At 43.6% G+C, this 15318-nt stretch overlaps 1 long non-coding RNA gene across 2 annotated transcripts; it reads left to right on the forward strand.

Moving 5' to 3' along the window:
* Positions 1–269: 269 nt before the first annotated feature.
* On the forward strand, positions 270–9791 carry LOC143678695 (uncharacterized). 2 transcript variants are annotated; one of them, XR_013173409.1, is made up of 5 exons: positions 270–535; positions 4248–4401; positions 8734–8796; positions 9406–9514; positions 9687–9791. It is a non-coding gene; the product is annotated as an uncharacterized LOC143678695 (long non-coding RNA). The 2 variants fall into 2 exon arrangements; XR_013173410.1 differs by lacking the exon at positions 8734–8796.
* Positions 9792–15318: the final 5527 nt, after the last annotated feature.

Here is a 15318-nt window from a genome sequence, read left to right on the forward strand (position 1 = left end):
AGATAGATGAGGTCATGGCAACATGGACATAGATGATGATGTCGTGGCAACATGGAGATAGATGATGATGTCATGGCAACATGGAGATAGATGATGATGTCATGGCAACATGAAGATAGATGATGATGGCACGGCAACATGGAGATAGATGATGATGTCACGGCAACATGGACATAGATGATGATGTCACGACAACATGGAGATAGATGATGATGTCACGGCAACATGGAGATAGATGATGATGTCACGGCAACATGGATGTAGATGATGTGACAGTATAGGGATAGGTGATGATGTCACAGCCATATGGAGATAGATGATGACGTCATGGCATGTTGACTACAAGAGAAGGACATTCTGATAATTGCCTCCTGAGTTTTGGAGTCAGGTTCTCTCTGCCTGAAATGCTCTTTCTCTTCCTAGTCCCAGGGTCTGCTTCTTCACTTCCTGTGAAGAGAACTTCATCACAGGGGCCTTCTGTGCCACCTGCATGAAGTAGCAGATGTTCCCCTCCCCCACCATCACTCTGCTTCTGGTAATTATCCTTTGTTTAGTTTCTATGCTACTTAGCACCATTTAATATTTTATGCACTTAACCACTTGTGTAGTTCGTTTCTGCTTCCCCCACTAGAGTGTAACATCTAGGAAGCAGGAACTATTTTCTTTTTGCTTATACCTGTATCTCCAACTCTTAGGCCAGTGCCTAGCACATAGCTGCTGCTTAGAAAGTATTCACTTAATGAATTAATAATGATTAAATATTTCAGAAAAATTACATTTATTTTGTTTCCCATATTTTGAACATATAGCATGGGATGCCGCTTTGCCAACTGTTAAACATTGGTAAGATATTTAGCTAATGGCATGTACTACAAACAAATCACAGTATCTTCTCTCATTTGAAGTATGTATGCCAGGGCATTTCCTCTGAACTGCCATTGAACTGTGATATGAAAGGTAAACCTTGTTTCTTCTCATTTCATTATAAATGACATTGAACATTTAGCAATTAAAAGTCAATTTTTATGAATGAGTTTGTCAGGCATAGTTTTGGCAGAGACCAGCATCTTTTTAACATCCATTTATTTTTCATGTAAATATGACAATTATATAAGCATATTTTAGTAATAGTGTTTATACCAAATGCAATTCCTTCAGTGTTTCTGCTGTTGCTTTTGTAACAGCAATAGAAATGACATCCTTCTTATAGTGAAAATTGTATGTAATTTTACAAGCTATTCTCTAGAGTATGTATTTTTCTCTCATGTACAATGTGGACAGTCATTTTAGATATGGTATAAGTTCAATTCATCTGCACTTTTTCATAGCATTGAACTATTTAAATTGAATATATGCTATTTATGATTTATAACAAAATGGCATTTATACCAGGAAACAGCTGACATAGAGCTATTTTGTGAAATTTCACTGCATGAAACATATAAGGGATTTAACCCATTCTTAATCAGTATAAAAATGCATCCCAGAGAGGCAAAACATAATTGTACAGTAGTATTTGGGGGCAAATTAAACTTTATTTTGGGCACATAGCTTTAATTTTGTATACTGCAGTCAATGTGGTTATTGCTAAGTGAAAAATCACTTGGACCCAATGCGGTTTATAATTTATTTCATCTTAATCTTGACCATTCTTCTGGGGACAGCAAGAATTTTTTGGATGTTCTTTGTTTAGCCAGAGATTAGCTTCTAGTATCAAGGATCATTATTCCACATTTATGTAAAATAAGAGCATTTATAAATATAAATTCATATAAGAAAGCAAATATTAAGTGCCAATATATGTTTTTAACTTTTTTATTGTATAATATAACGCATATACAAAGCAAAGAAATAAAAAGCAATAGTTTTCAAAGCACTGTTCAACAAGTATTTACAGGACAGATTCCAGAATTTGCTATGGGCTACCATACGATCCTCTCAGATTTTTCCTTCTAGCTGCTCCAGAATCTAGGAGGCTAGAGGGCTTAAATACATTTTTGTCATCACAATCGACTTTTTTTCCTTCTTTTTTTGTGAACAATAACATATATACAAAAAAGCTGTAAATTTCAAAGCACAGCACCACAATTAGTTGTAGAACATATTTCAGACTTTGACATGGTCACAATTTCACAATTTTAGGTTTTTACATCTAGCTGCTCTAAAATACTGGAAACTAAACGATATATCAATTTAATGATTCAGCATTCATATTCATTTGTTAAGTCCTGTCTTGTATGTATAATTCCACCATCACCTTTGATCTTTCTCTTACTCTTTTTGGGGTTATTTGGGCTATGGCCATGCTAAACTTTTCATACTGGAAGGGTCTGTCATTAATATGGGGTAGGGAGATGGAACTATCTGATATTCTGGAGAGGTTGGGCCCTCTAAGTTTCAGGACTTATCTGTACGAGGGACCCATCTGGAGGTTGTAGGATTCTGGAAATTTACGCTAGTGCCTGGAACCCTTGTGGAATCTTATATATTGCCCTAGGTGTTCTTTAGGATTGGCTGGAATGGTCCTGGTTGGGGATTGGCAGGTTATGATAGGTAGTAAGGTCTAACTGAAGCTTGTGTAAGAGCAACCTCCAGAATAGCCTCTCGACTCCGTGTGAACTCTCTCTGCCACTGATACTTTATTAATTACACTTCTTTTCCTTCTTTTGGTCAAGATGGCATTGTTGATTCCATGGTGCCAGGGCCAGATTCATCCCTGGGAGTCATCTCCCACATCTCCAGAGAGTCTTTCACCCCTGGATGCCATGTTCCAGGTAGCGGGGAGGGCAATGATTTCACTTGCAGAGTTGGGCTTGGAGAGACAGAGGCCACATCTGAGCAACAACAGAGGTCCTCTAGAAGTAACTCTTAGGCGTGCCTGTAGGTAGTCTAAGCTTCTCCACTACCTACATAAGCTTCACAAGAATAAGCCCCCTGATCGAGGGCATGGCCTACTGATTTGGGTATCCCTAAAGTTTGGCACAGTATCAGGGGATTCCCTGATGGTAAGGTTTAATAGTTTCATAGTAAGAAAACAAATATTAAGTGCTAATATTAGTTTTAACATGATATTATGATACAGCATGATTTGTTCAACATTTGTGAAAACAGCTTCCTATTAAACATTGATACAACAGAGACTTACTTGATATTAGATTTAATGCAATAAGCTGTAGTACAATTTTTTTGTGAATAAAATTTAGCTTAACTAAAAATAATGTATAAAGGGTAAAGTGAATCCTGTATATAACTACGATTTTGTTGATATTGGGATTTTTGAGAGGTTAGTTAATCATACTCACTCCCTCTCCAAACGCTGACTCAATGGAAACAGAGACACTGGTTTATGATAGAGAATTGGTGGAGCAGAGCTTTGGAGAATGTAACTTGTACCAGAATGGACTTCATAATATTTGCTGGAAAGTCTAAACCTTAGGACCTGAGCTGGGACAGAACTGGGTGAGAGTGAGAACTGGGCGCACACCCGCTCAGATACCTGAAAGTGGGCACAGCCGAAAAGCCCAAATATATTAAGATAAGACTCTTGCCATTCCACCTGTTGGCTAGATCGTGCCTTCTCCAGTGGTAAAGAGTGAGATTGAGATGGAAAATATTAATTTAAAGACTGAGGCTATAATGTGGGCAGAAGGTGATAATTCCCTTTAATTCAATAAACATGCCTTCAAAATAAACTCCACACACCAAGAGTTACCATAAGTTTTACGCTAAGCTCTGCCCAATAGACCAACAACATGGTGATCTCCAAGGTGTTGTTTATCACTCGGTATCTAGCATTTCTGAGTCAGCACACTGAGTATCATCACAGTGCTTTAAATATATGCACACAGAAACAACCCAAAGACCCTGGAAATGCCGCTCTGGAATTCTATTCCTTATGTCACATGTGGAGGACCATTGATCTCGACGTCCTCTTCCTTGAACTAAGCGTTGGGACATAAAAAGAAGTCGGTCACACCCACCTCATTCTAACCCACAAAGCTCTCTGTGCCCTAGGTGCCCCTAGCCAGTCATGACTTATGATTTATTTTGGCCTGAAAGGATGACCTGGAGCAGCAGTTCCCAATCTCTTTCCTGCCAGGGCACACCCAGTGAATGGCGTTTATGTGTGAGGCACTCCACTGCATGAATCCAGATGTTTTAATAAAGGATTTGCTTAATCTAAGATGTGGATTATGTGAAATTTTTAGTATAATGATCATAACTCCATTCTTTTTTCTCCCACCAAGGTGCCTGTGTGTTTAAGAACCACCATCCTAGAGGGTGAGTGGAAGGCATCGCTACTGCCCGTGTCCACTGCTGGAGAGGGCAGTGCTTCAGGACACGCCCCAAACCCATGTCATTTGCCTCATTAGTTGACAGAGTGTGGCTAGCAAAACTAAGGTCAGAAGTTCTCTTATGGGTATTGTGCTAATTGTACAATTTTTTATTTTTATTTTTTTTTTTTATATTTCAGGTGCAGCTTCATTCAGTGTTCCAACATAGTTACATTACATTTAGGTATTATTGTGCTGTCCATTTTTGAGTTTTTGTATCTAGTCCTGTTGCACAGTCTGTATCCCTTCAGCTCCAATTACCCATTACCTTACCCTGTTTCTAACTCCTGCTGGTCTCTGTTACCAATGATATATTCCAAGCTGATTCTCGAATGTCGGTTCACATCAGTGGGACCATACAGTATTTGTCCTTTAGTTTTTGGCTAGACTCACTGAGCATAATGTTCTCTAGGTCCATCCATGTTATTACATGCTTCATAAGTTTAGTCTGTCTTAAAGCTGCATAATATTCCATCGTAGGTATACGCCACAGTTTGTTTAGCCACTCGTCTGTTGATGAACATTTTGGCTGTTTCCATCTCTTTGCAATTGTAAATAATGCTGCTATAAACACTGGTGTGCAAATGTCCGTCTGTGTATTTGCCCTTAAGTCCTTTGAGTAGATACCTAGCAGTGGTATTGCTGGGTCGTAATCCATTCTGCCATTCTATGTCTTTTGATTGGGAAATTCAGTCCATTAACTTTTAGTGTTATTACTGTTTGGATAATATTTTCCTCTACCATTTTGGCTTTTGTATTATATATATCATAACTGATTTTCCTTCTTTCTACACTTTACTCCATACCTCTCTCTTCTGTCTTTTCGTATCTGACTCTAGTGCTCCCTTTAGTATTTCTTGCAGAGCTGGTCTCTTGGTCACAAATTCTCTCAGTGACTTTTTGTCTGAGAATGTTTTAATTTCTCCTTCATTTTTGAAGGACAATTTTGCTGGATATAGAAGTCTTGGTTGGCAGTTTTTCTCTTTTAGTAATTTAAATATATCATCCCACTGTCTTCTAGCTTCCATGGTTTCTGCTGAGAAATCTACACATAGTCTTATTGGGTTTCCCTTGTATGTGACAGATTGTTTTTCTCTTGCTGCTTTCAAGATCCTCTCTTTCTCTTTGACCTCTGACATTCTAACTAGTAAGTGTCTTGGAGAACGCCTATTTGGGTCTATTCTCTTTGGGGTGCGCTGCACTTCTTGGATCTGTAAATTTAGGTCTTTCATAAGAGTTGGGAAATTTTCAGTGATAATTTCTTCCATTAGTTTTTCTCCTCCTTTTCCCTTCTCTTCTCCTTCTGGGACACCCACAACACGTATATTTGTGCACTTCATATTGTCATTCAGTTCCCTGATCCCCTGCTCAAGTTTTTCCATTCTTTTCCCTATAGTTTCTGTTTCTTTTTGAAATTCAGATGTTCCATCCTCCAGTTCATTAATTGTAGCTTCTGTCTCTTTAGATCTACCATTGTAGGTATCCATTGTTTTTTCCATTTTTTCTTCTTTGTCCTTCACTCCCATAAGTTCTGCGATTTGTTTTTTCAGATTTTCTATTTCTTCTTTTTGTTCAGCCCATGTCTTCTTCATGTCCTCCCTCAATTTATTGATTTGGTTTTTGAAGAGTTTTTCCATTTCTGTTCGTATATTCAGCATTAGTTGTCTCAGCTCCTGTATCTCATTTGAACTATTGGTTTGTTCCTTTGACTGGGCCATATCTTCAATTTTCCGAGCGTCATCCATTATTTTCTGCTGGTGTCTGGGCATTTGATCAGATTTCCCTGGGTGTGGGACCCAGCTGGTTGAAAGGTTTTTCTGTGAAATCTCTGGGCTCTGTTTTTCTTTTCCTGCCCAGTAGGTGGCACTCGTGGCGCTCGTCTGTCTGCGGGGCCCACCAGTAAAAGATGCTGTGGCTCCTTTAACTGGCCAGTCCGAATCTTGCAGTCAGCCCCGGAAACCGTGCGTGGAGGGGGTGGGTCGCCGGCTGCCGTGGCTTGGGGGACTGCCGGTCCAAATTGCCCAGCTGGCCCGAGACACCAAGCGTGGCGGGAGGGCCCCACTATCCAACGTTCCCACTCAGACCGGGGAGCCACATGCGTGGAGGGGACCCCAGTCGCCAGCCGCCCCGGCCGGGAAAACGCGTGCCCCTTGGATATCTCACCGCAGCGGATTCTCCCTGCCCGTTCAGCCGTTCCAGAATGGGGTACGCTGTCTTTTTGGTCTCTGTCATGGCTCCGGGAGCTGTTTCGTATTGTTTCTGTTTCTTTAGTTGCTTTTCTGGAGGAGGAACTAAGACCCGCGCATCTTACTAAGCCGCCATCTTCTCCGGAAGTCTAATTGTACAATTTTATAAATTGTCGTGGTCATGTAGATATACTCAAGAAGAGCTTTTTAATTGAATTGATATCCAAGAACTACAGGTACCCCCATGGGACCTCCTTCCCAAATGTGAGATTTTCCCTAAATCAGAAGGCTCTGGAGACTGAATCCCAGGGCTGGGAAGAAGAGTGTCCGTGAGGAGTGAGAGGGAACCCTGTGCTGGTGACAGTAGTAGCAGCAATGGGGCTGTGCCTGTCTTTTGGAGACATCCCATCACTCCCTTTTGGATCTTTTCTTTCCACAGTCTTCTCAGACTGCTTAGACACGGGATCTCCCTCAACAGAGACACCCGATCTGGCTGGCTCATTGTGGAGAATCTTCTTAAAGAGTGCAAACTAATGGGTGTTCAGCAGAGCTGAGGCTGGGGGAACCACAAACACCAAGTTCAGGGAACCAGGACAGATAACCTTTATTGTCATACACTGAGGGGTTGTCAGGAATCAGTCTTCTCTAGAATTCAGACCTCCTTTGTCTAGGGCAGAGTCAAGGCCAGAAGGTGGACTTTTCCAGTGAAGGAGAGGAACCCATAACCAACAAAGTTAGGCAGCTCAGTTCAGGAGGAGAATGGAAAAAAGATGTGAGAGTGAACAAGCATCATGGGGCTGGTCCTTAGTTTGGGTCTTCGATTCCTCGAAGGTTGGAGGTCAGCAGCAGCTCCCAGAGTCATGGAAACAATGGAAACATCCAGAAGATTCACTCTCATAGCGGTTAGAACACTGGTGCTGTTGCAAGTGGACTCATGGAAACTGGTGGAGACCAGACAACTGCTGCTTTCCGAGCTGGAAACAGAGTATCTGGGAACACAGCAGGAGGAGGTTGGAGGGTGGCGTAGAGCTGGGCATGAAGCAAGAGCTTGAGGGGCCTTAGGGGGACACTTGGGCGAACATCTGGGGATATACTTGGCAGGGAGCAGGCACTTAAATCTGAAAAACAATGCAAATATTTTGAAATTCCATTGAATATAGGCTTTGCTTTTATTAATATTTTTCTATAGAATCTGAAATTCTGCCATTGGGTGTGTGGCTCCAGGAACCATTTCATTATAGCAGTTTAGCTCTGGATTCCAGCACAGGAGGAGTCAGGCAGTAGGAATGTTAGAATTCACGAACACCTGCTACTTATCCTGGTTCTCCCAAGACCCCTGACTTCAAAGGCAGCAGCTTGGGGTACTAGGTAGTTAGTCAAATCTTAAATAACTTTTTTTATCATATCCTCTAATTTATGTGTTCTAGAAACCACATTTTGAGACGAGAGTCCTAGGTATACCAGCCCTATGGCTATGCCACTTCCCTTCATTGTCTCCCTTTTTTCTCTCGTCTCATGGGTGCCGCCTTCAATCCTATTCTTAGCCTTCGTTGGCTGTCTCCTGTCCTCCCAACCAACTTTCCACCCCCCAGTATCTGGTAATTTCCACCCCTTCTGGGATTGCTACTTCTTAGCCACACCCATGATTTTCATGCACCTGTCCTCCTGAAGTCACCAGCCAGTCGCCTTCCCTCCAGCCCCGTTCAGTGGAGGTGCTGCTGTCCCAGCCACCCCAAGGCTGCTGTGGGGTCAGTAAGAATACTCACCTTGTCCTCCTAACCGTGGGCAAGAGATGGAGAAGTCAAATGAACCGAGGAACTGCCACCAGCTGAGGCCTTCTCTATGTATCTTCTTGCACCTAATCCAGGGAATGAAGCATGGAGGATGTGAAAGTTGTTTTCCAGCCAAGCAGCTGTGATGACAACTTCTCACACTCCACTGGCTCTGTCATTCTGTCATTTTGTTGCTTCCGGTCACTACCAGTTTCTCATGAGCATATTTTCAAAGCATCCCTCCTCTCCATAAACTCTGGCAGTCTTTCCGTAAAGATAAGAAGATAACTAATTACAAAGGAGTTTTACAATAGGATTGCCTGGGAGCTGAAGTGAGGGTTTCTGGAAAAATCCAAAGGATGATTTAGCAGAAGTTCTAAAGTCTCAAGAGTTGGATCAACCCAAAGCACTGATAAGAATTTCTGTGGGTTTCATTAACAGATTCGGAACCAATAATCTAAGCATTCCCAGGCCACTGCAGAGAATTTGAGACGCCTAATTCAGGTACCAAAATACCTGAATATTTGGCCAATGCAGCATCAGAGAACGGCGCAGCCTGAAGGGTTTTAGACCACTTCCTATACTCCACAAATAGATGAGGAAACAGACAGAGAGAGTAAAGAAGATGCTCAGAGTTGGGCAGAGTCTGAACCGGAAGCCAGATCCCCTCATCTTTGAGACCACAAACCCAGACATTCCCTTCACTGACCACAGTGCCCCCCCCTTTTTTTCTGACTTGCTTAGTTACATCCACTGGACTCTACTTTTTTCCTGTCCACAAGCTCCCTTCTGTCTCCATGCCACTCCCACCCAGCTTGCTTTCCATAGTCCATCATCTCAACCACTCTATGCCATATAATAAGTTTCCTTGCCTGTTTCTTCTCAATGCATTTGTGTGACGAAGCCCAAACCTGTCTGAATCCTGCTACCTTCTTCCCTGCTATAAAAAACACAAAAACAAAACAGACACCTTGGCAGGTTGACACCATTATAAAATCATGATCATCTACCTGCACTGGGCCCAAAACACTGTTTGACCGTTCCCTACAGCACATGTGCGATGCCCTTTCTTCTCTTTTGAATCCTCCAAACCTTCCCGTCGCCCCTCGGTAGGTGATAGTGTCTGTACTTCATGGTGGAAACAGAAGTTGTCAAAGGAAAACTGTTTCAGCTTCCCACTAGCAAGACTTCAACCCTACCCATGTCTGCAGCCATCCTTCAGGTATGATCCTGTGTTACGTAGGAGTAACAACCCCCTGTCTTTTTCCTGCCAGTCCCTACCCCTTTATGTGAGAGCCTTGCATTATTAGCCCCAATTATGTTAGTTTCACCTATGAAATGTTCTCCATAATGCCCTTTATTCTTTTAGTACAAGGCTTGTATTTATTTTTCAGGTTCTGTCTTCTTGGATGTATGGAATGCCATGTTTGCTGTCCTCTCTTTACCCCTAGCACCTACGCAGTTTCCCTTACAACGTGAGCCCCCAATAAATGTGTGCTCAATGAATTGATAAGTTATTTGCAGATGAAGCAAAAGGTATGCCCTCCTTTCACTCTGAGAGAGAAAGAGAGAGAGAGAGAGAGAGAAGGAGGGAGAGCACGAGAGCGAGCATTTTGGGAGGCCAGCTCAGAGGCAGGCATATGGGGCAGGTGTGGGAGGTTGCTGCAGTCAAACACACTGGTCAGTAGCAAAACAACTGCAATACAAGTCAGGGTGCTGTCGTGGCTTGGCCACTCCCGGATGTGTGCCTTGGACAAAGACCACTTCTCTTTGGGTTTCAGAAGGCATTGGTCACCGACCTCAAGCATAGGTTCAGCTTTGGATTTGCATTTATGGGCATCAGACATCCAGGGAGCTAACATCCCACCTGGATGCCCCCTTTTCTGGTCTGTCCTTTTCCCTCCATGTATTTTAACTGGGAGTGGAAGTGGTGGTAAACTTGGTGAAGCGGGGAGAAGTAATGGCTGTTGTGTGAGCATGTGAGGATGTGAAATACTTGAAGGTAAGATGCACTGTGCAGGAGCAACTCCATATAGTCTGTCCATCTCATTCCACTCATTAGAATTTTCTTATTGGATATTGTGCCTTGTTGCACCAAAGCAGAGTATTGTGTAGGTTTGTGGCTCTTGTCTGACTTTACTGCTTCTTCTGGCTAAGAGTGTGGGCTGTTGGAACTCTCTGAGGTATGTGGACATGGGCCAAATCAGGTCCTTTCCTTGCAAAAGGCTTCCACTAAAATACTTCAATTAAAATAGGGCTGGAAAACATCATCATGTTGTATTAATATTACCAACAAACTACCAATTCAGTAATGAAAAATAATTTATTCCAATAAAAACACCTTCCTTGTAATAACTTTTCAAATATAACTTAAATCTTTTTTTTTTTTTTTGGCATGGGCAGTCTCCGGGAATCAAACCCGGGTCCCTGGCATGGCAGATGAGAACTCTGCCACTGAGCCACGGTGGCCCGCCCTAATTTTAAAAATATTAATTCATTTGTTGATTGCCTGCTATATGTAGTTTTGTGAGTTCAAGGATTAAGATACTTTCTTTCCCTTAGGGACTGGTGTAAGTGCAATGATATGGAGAAAAGGAAGGAGTTAAAATTTCTGCTCAACATACTGTTTGTTTACCATGATATTTGCAGCACAATTAGCTCTACGAGTTTCTTATTATTAATCTCCTTTCAGAGATTTAAAAAAAGTGGACAGTCAAAAAGATTAACTAGCATACCAGTGATTCAAATGCCAGTGCCCTGATTCTAAGACCCATACTTTCCAGGTTCTGTGCCTTGTAGAGTCATATACAGTGCAACAGGCAAGGATGGAGTCATGAATAAAGGACTGGGGGTGCCTGGAAGACAAGAGAAGCTCATAGGGTCTGGAGGGGTGACTTTCAGAAAAGATGAGGATTTGACCCAAGTCTTGGAAAATAATAGGGAATGAGTCAGGGGGGAGTAAACAACTGCTATTCTAGGCAGAGGAAAAAACGAGTGTAAAAGTAGAGGGACATGAAAGAGTTTGGCATGTTCTGGAAATAGAGTGGACATAACATCAGATGTACGAGAACAAGAGGTGGGACACAGGGCTGGGCACGAAGAGAAGGTCCAGAATATTTAACTGATGGGTTGTGTGGCTTTAGCCTGTAGATTAATCATTTCCAAATTATATTCCTTGGAACCCCCAGTCTCCAGGGAGGTCCTACAAGGGTTCGACAAAGGTTTGAGTCTCATTTAAAATATTTTAAACCTTGATTAATCAACCAAATAATAAACATTGGCATTGATACTTATTGCTTAAAGTAGGTAAAGCCCTTAATCTTAATCTTTGGCTATTTGGACTACTGAGGAGATGAAGCTGAGCAAATGATGATCTAGCCTTCCACCCAACCCCTGCAGCCATCAGAGCAGTGCCAGTTTCATACATTAGTGGTGTTTATGGAACTTAATTGACACAATCGTGCTCATCAAAAGTGTGGCCAGAGGCAATCAGGGCATCCCTGCCTATGTAGGCCTGGGAGCGGCATCATCAGATTTGCATTTCATGGAGATTACTCAGGTCAGACCTCACATACCATGGCTTGTTACTTAAGAGGTTGAAGAAAGACGAGGCTTCAGGGCGGATGTGAGCTTCACAGCTGGGCTTGGGGGCAGCTTATTATTAACAGGTTTGGAGGAAAAAGACCTACTGGGAGGTGGTCGGAGGGTCTTTGCTTAGATAGAGCTGTCTGGCACAGCTTGTGCCTTCCTGGACTCTGCTACCACCTGCCCCTGCACTTCCCCATCACTATAGCCTGCCTGATGAAGGACTCAAGGACAAGGGGGATTCCTGTCCTAACAGGATGGTGCCAGCCAGGCCAGCCTTGGCACACATGAGTTTTCCAAAGTGATGGAGAAAAGGAAAGCAAGAACCTTCCTCCTGCCTGATCTTCAGGCCTTTGAACGTCCCTCACGCGTGGGCCAGAACCTCAGGGGTGGACGGAAGATGTGGGCCTGCCCCTGGCGAACAGAACTGGGGGAGAATTCGGGCCGGGGTCACCGGGGTACTGAGGCCGTGTGCTGCTTTCCTTGGTGCAGAGGGACCAGGCATTATCCTTGCACCCTGACCTGTCCCACTGGTCTGTGCCCATCTTGTCAGCTGCTGGGTAAGAAGAGAGGGACAAGCCCTTCTCAGTATAACCCAGTCCCATTCCTTCTGTGAGGTGGCCAAGAAACCAATGCCCTATCACCTCTGTAAAGCTTAGCTGGAGACAGAGTCCCCCCAGGTCTAATACAGTGATTCAAAGGAATCATGTGAACGAAGAACCCAGCCCACTGAATGCCCAACATTCCACAGGGGCTGGGGAGGCTGCGGTAATATTTATAAACCCCAGGCATTTCCTAGCTGATGAGTCCCTGTGGGATTAGGGAATGTATGTCCATATCATCTGTCACCAGCACTGTGGACTGTCTTTTCTCTAAAATCCCCAGCTGCAGAGCGCTCCTTTGGAAGGAAGTAGCCAATCACCTCTGGGGCACAGGCCCCGTCCTGACACTCACCAACTGTGGGTCCCTTACCTCCCCTGGGCCTCAATCTCCTTACTTGTAAATGCTACTATATTTTACCTGATCTTGGAGGTAATTGCGAAAGCCTGTACCAGGGGGTCCTCTAGCGCACATTAAAACCTGGCTGACCTCCTTACTTTTTTCTCTGACAGCAGCCATGAGGAGCTTTCTCCTTGGTAACAGACGGGATGATTCCCTGCTTGGATCCAGGTTCCAGGCTGGCCCTCATTTGACTTCAGTGAATAACACAGCAGCTAAAACATCCTATTATGAATGGTTTATGTTTGCAAATGTCACCGTGAAACAATGCCTTATAGTCTTAAACCAGGAGGAAATAGAGAGCTCATTTTGCCTAACCTTTGCCTCCAAGCAATGCTCCCAAGAAGATATTTCTAAAACCTTCCCAGAGCTTGAATGACAGAGCTTTCTCTCTTATTTGAGCTGTCTCTTCCTGCAGGTGTTCAAGGCCTTCTCGCTCACCTAAGTGAGCTCAACACCTCTTAGCTCCACACCCTCCTTCTTAGGGACACCTATACTGATGGCATCTATGACTCATCCAACCCCAGCTAAGGATTCACTAGTGTTTCCTCCCCTGGGCCAAAAAGGGACTGCACCCTGGGACTGCATCCTGGACCCTGGGATTAGCATGTCTTAAGGGAGAGGGTGAGCTCCTTGCTGCCCACCCTCCCTCACCCCTGCCCCACCTTGAAGGTGGATCAGGAGGGCCACCTTTGCCTAAGAAGTCCCACACAATGGACTCCATGAGCACAAGGAGGGGAGGCATCAAAAGGCTGCTCAGACTTCCTGGCCAGTGTCCTCTCCCCTTTGCCACTCTGTGGACCAGCAGTTTTAAGGAGTTTATACTTTTAGAGGTAGTGGCCATGCAAGGGGAGCATCTCATATCCCCACCTTTGTATAGTGTTTGACATTTTTTTTCTTCTTTTAGCAGCCCTGTGAGGTGGATAGTATTGTATCTGGAAAAACTGCATACTGTAAAGTTTAAGAGTAAATGCAGATCACACAGTCTCTAATTTCCAGACGCTAGGTCTAACCCAATAAGGAATTTCATGGAACAAGGCAGCTGTCCTTTCAGTCTTTCTCTTGGTGTGGTAATAAATCAGGAACTGCAGAACCACCGGTTCATCTGAGCCATCTGGGAAGCACTCATAAAATGCAGATTCCTGGTCCCCAACTAAGACTTACTGAATCAGAATCTCTCAGAAGTGTGCTCTGAGCATTTAAATTCTTTAAATACTCTCCAGGTGATTCTGCTTAGTTTGGGAACCATGGTCTTGGGGTGTACTACATTGCCAAACAACTGTAGCCAGCCCATCGAACTGTCCAAGAACATACCCAACGACGAAAGCTATAAGGAATAAAGACAACTGAAGACGTCATTCAGCCTGTGGCGAGACCTTAGCAAACATCTACCACATTTTCTATCAAATGCTCACATCCCGTCTCCTGCATTCCACTGGATGTAAACCCACTGTATATAGGACCTTTTGAAAAGGTTGCTTCACTTAAGGCCTGGCCTATCTCACTTGGGCTGGGTCTGGGAGAGAAATCCATAGAACCAAGAAGCTGTAATCAACAAAACCCAGCAGAGAGAGACCAGCAGAGGGGATGTGAGCATTTGATAGAAAATGTGGTAGATGTTTGCTAAGGTCTCTCCACAGGCTGAATGACTTTTTCAGTTGTCTTTATTCCTTACAGCTTTCACTCGTTGGGTATGTTCTTGGTAGAGAAATTCGGACATGGAGAGAAAGCCATAGAACCAAGAAGCTGTAATCAACAAAACCCAGCAGAGAGAGAGACCAGCAGATGCTGCTGTTTTGTGCTTTGCCATGTGACAGAGGAGCCGAGGATCACCAACAGCCAGTCCTAGGGAAGAAAGCATCGCCTGGATGACACATTGGTTTAGACATCTCAAAGGCCTCAAAACCGTGGGCGGAATAAATTCCTGTTGTTTAATTCAGCCCATCTCATGGTATTTGTTTTGAGAGCCTAGGGAACTAGGTTAGATGCTAGATGATGCCTAGGCTCGGTGGTGAATGGAATAGTAAGAAACACATTTATTCAGGCCCCTTATCTAATTTGGACACCATCTCAACTCCAGGATGAAGTTGTTTTTATTATCCACGTTCACAGATGTGTGAATTGCATGCCTTATGAGCCGACCTAAACTATTTTCCTTCTTTCCCCACTGCACAGGCCCTGAGAGGCTCTAAACGATGAAGTTCCTTGTCCTCCTCCTCTCTCTGGGGCCTTACGGACTCTGAGTGCATCATCGTCACAAAGAAAAACACTCAAAACCAATGGTTCTAATCCCTCACCCATCTCCGTGAAACTAAACCAGCCTAATGGCCACTTAGTATACCACTTGCCCACCCTTACCGTCTTCCAGTGCTTGTCCTCCAGTCCATTCCCAGCCCTTAGAAAGCTGGCCGTCCCTTGTCTCAACGGAGTTAAGTTCTAGTC

The sequence above is a fragment of the Tamandua tetradactyla genome, chromosome 4 (genome assembly GCF_023851605.1).
Source record: "Tamandua tetradactyla isolate mTamTet1 chromosome 4, mTamTet1.pri, whole genome shotgun sequence".
In the NCBI taxonomy this organism is placed as follows: domain Eukaryota; kingdom Metazoa; phylum Chordata; class Mammalia; order Pilosa; family Myrmecophagidae; genus Tamandua; species Tamandua tetradactyla.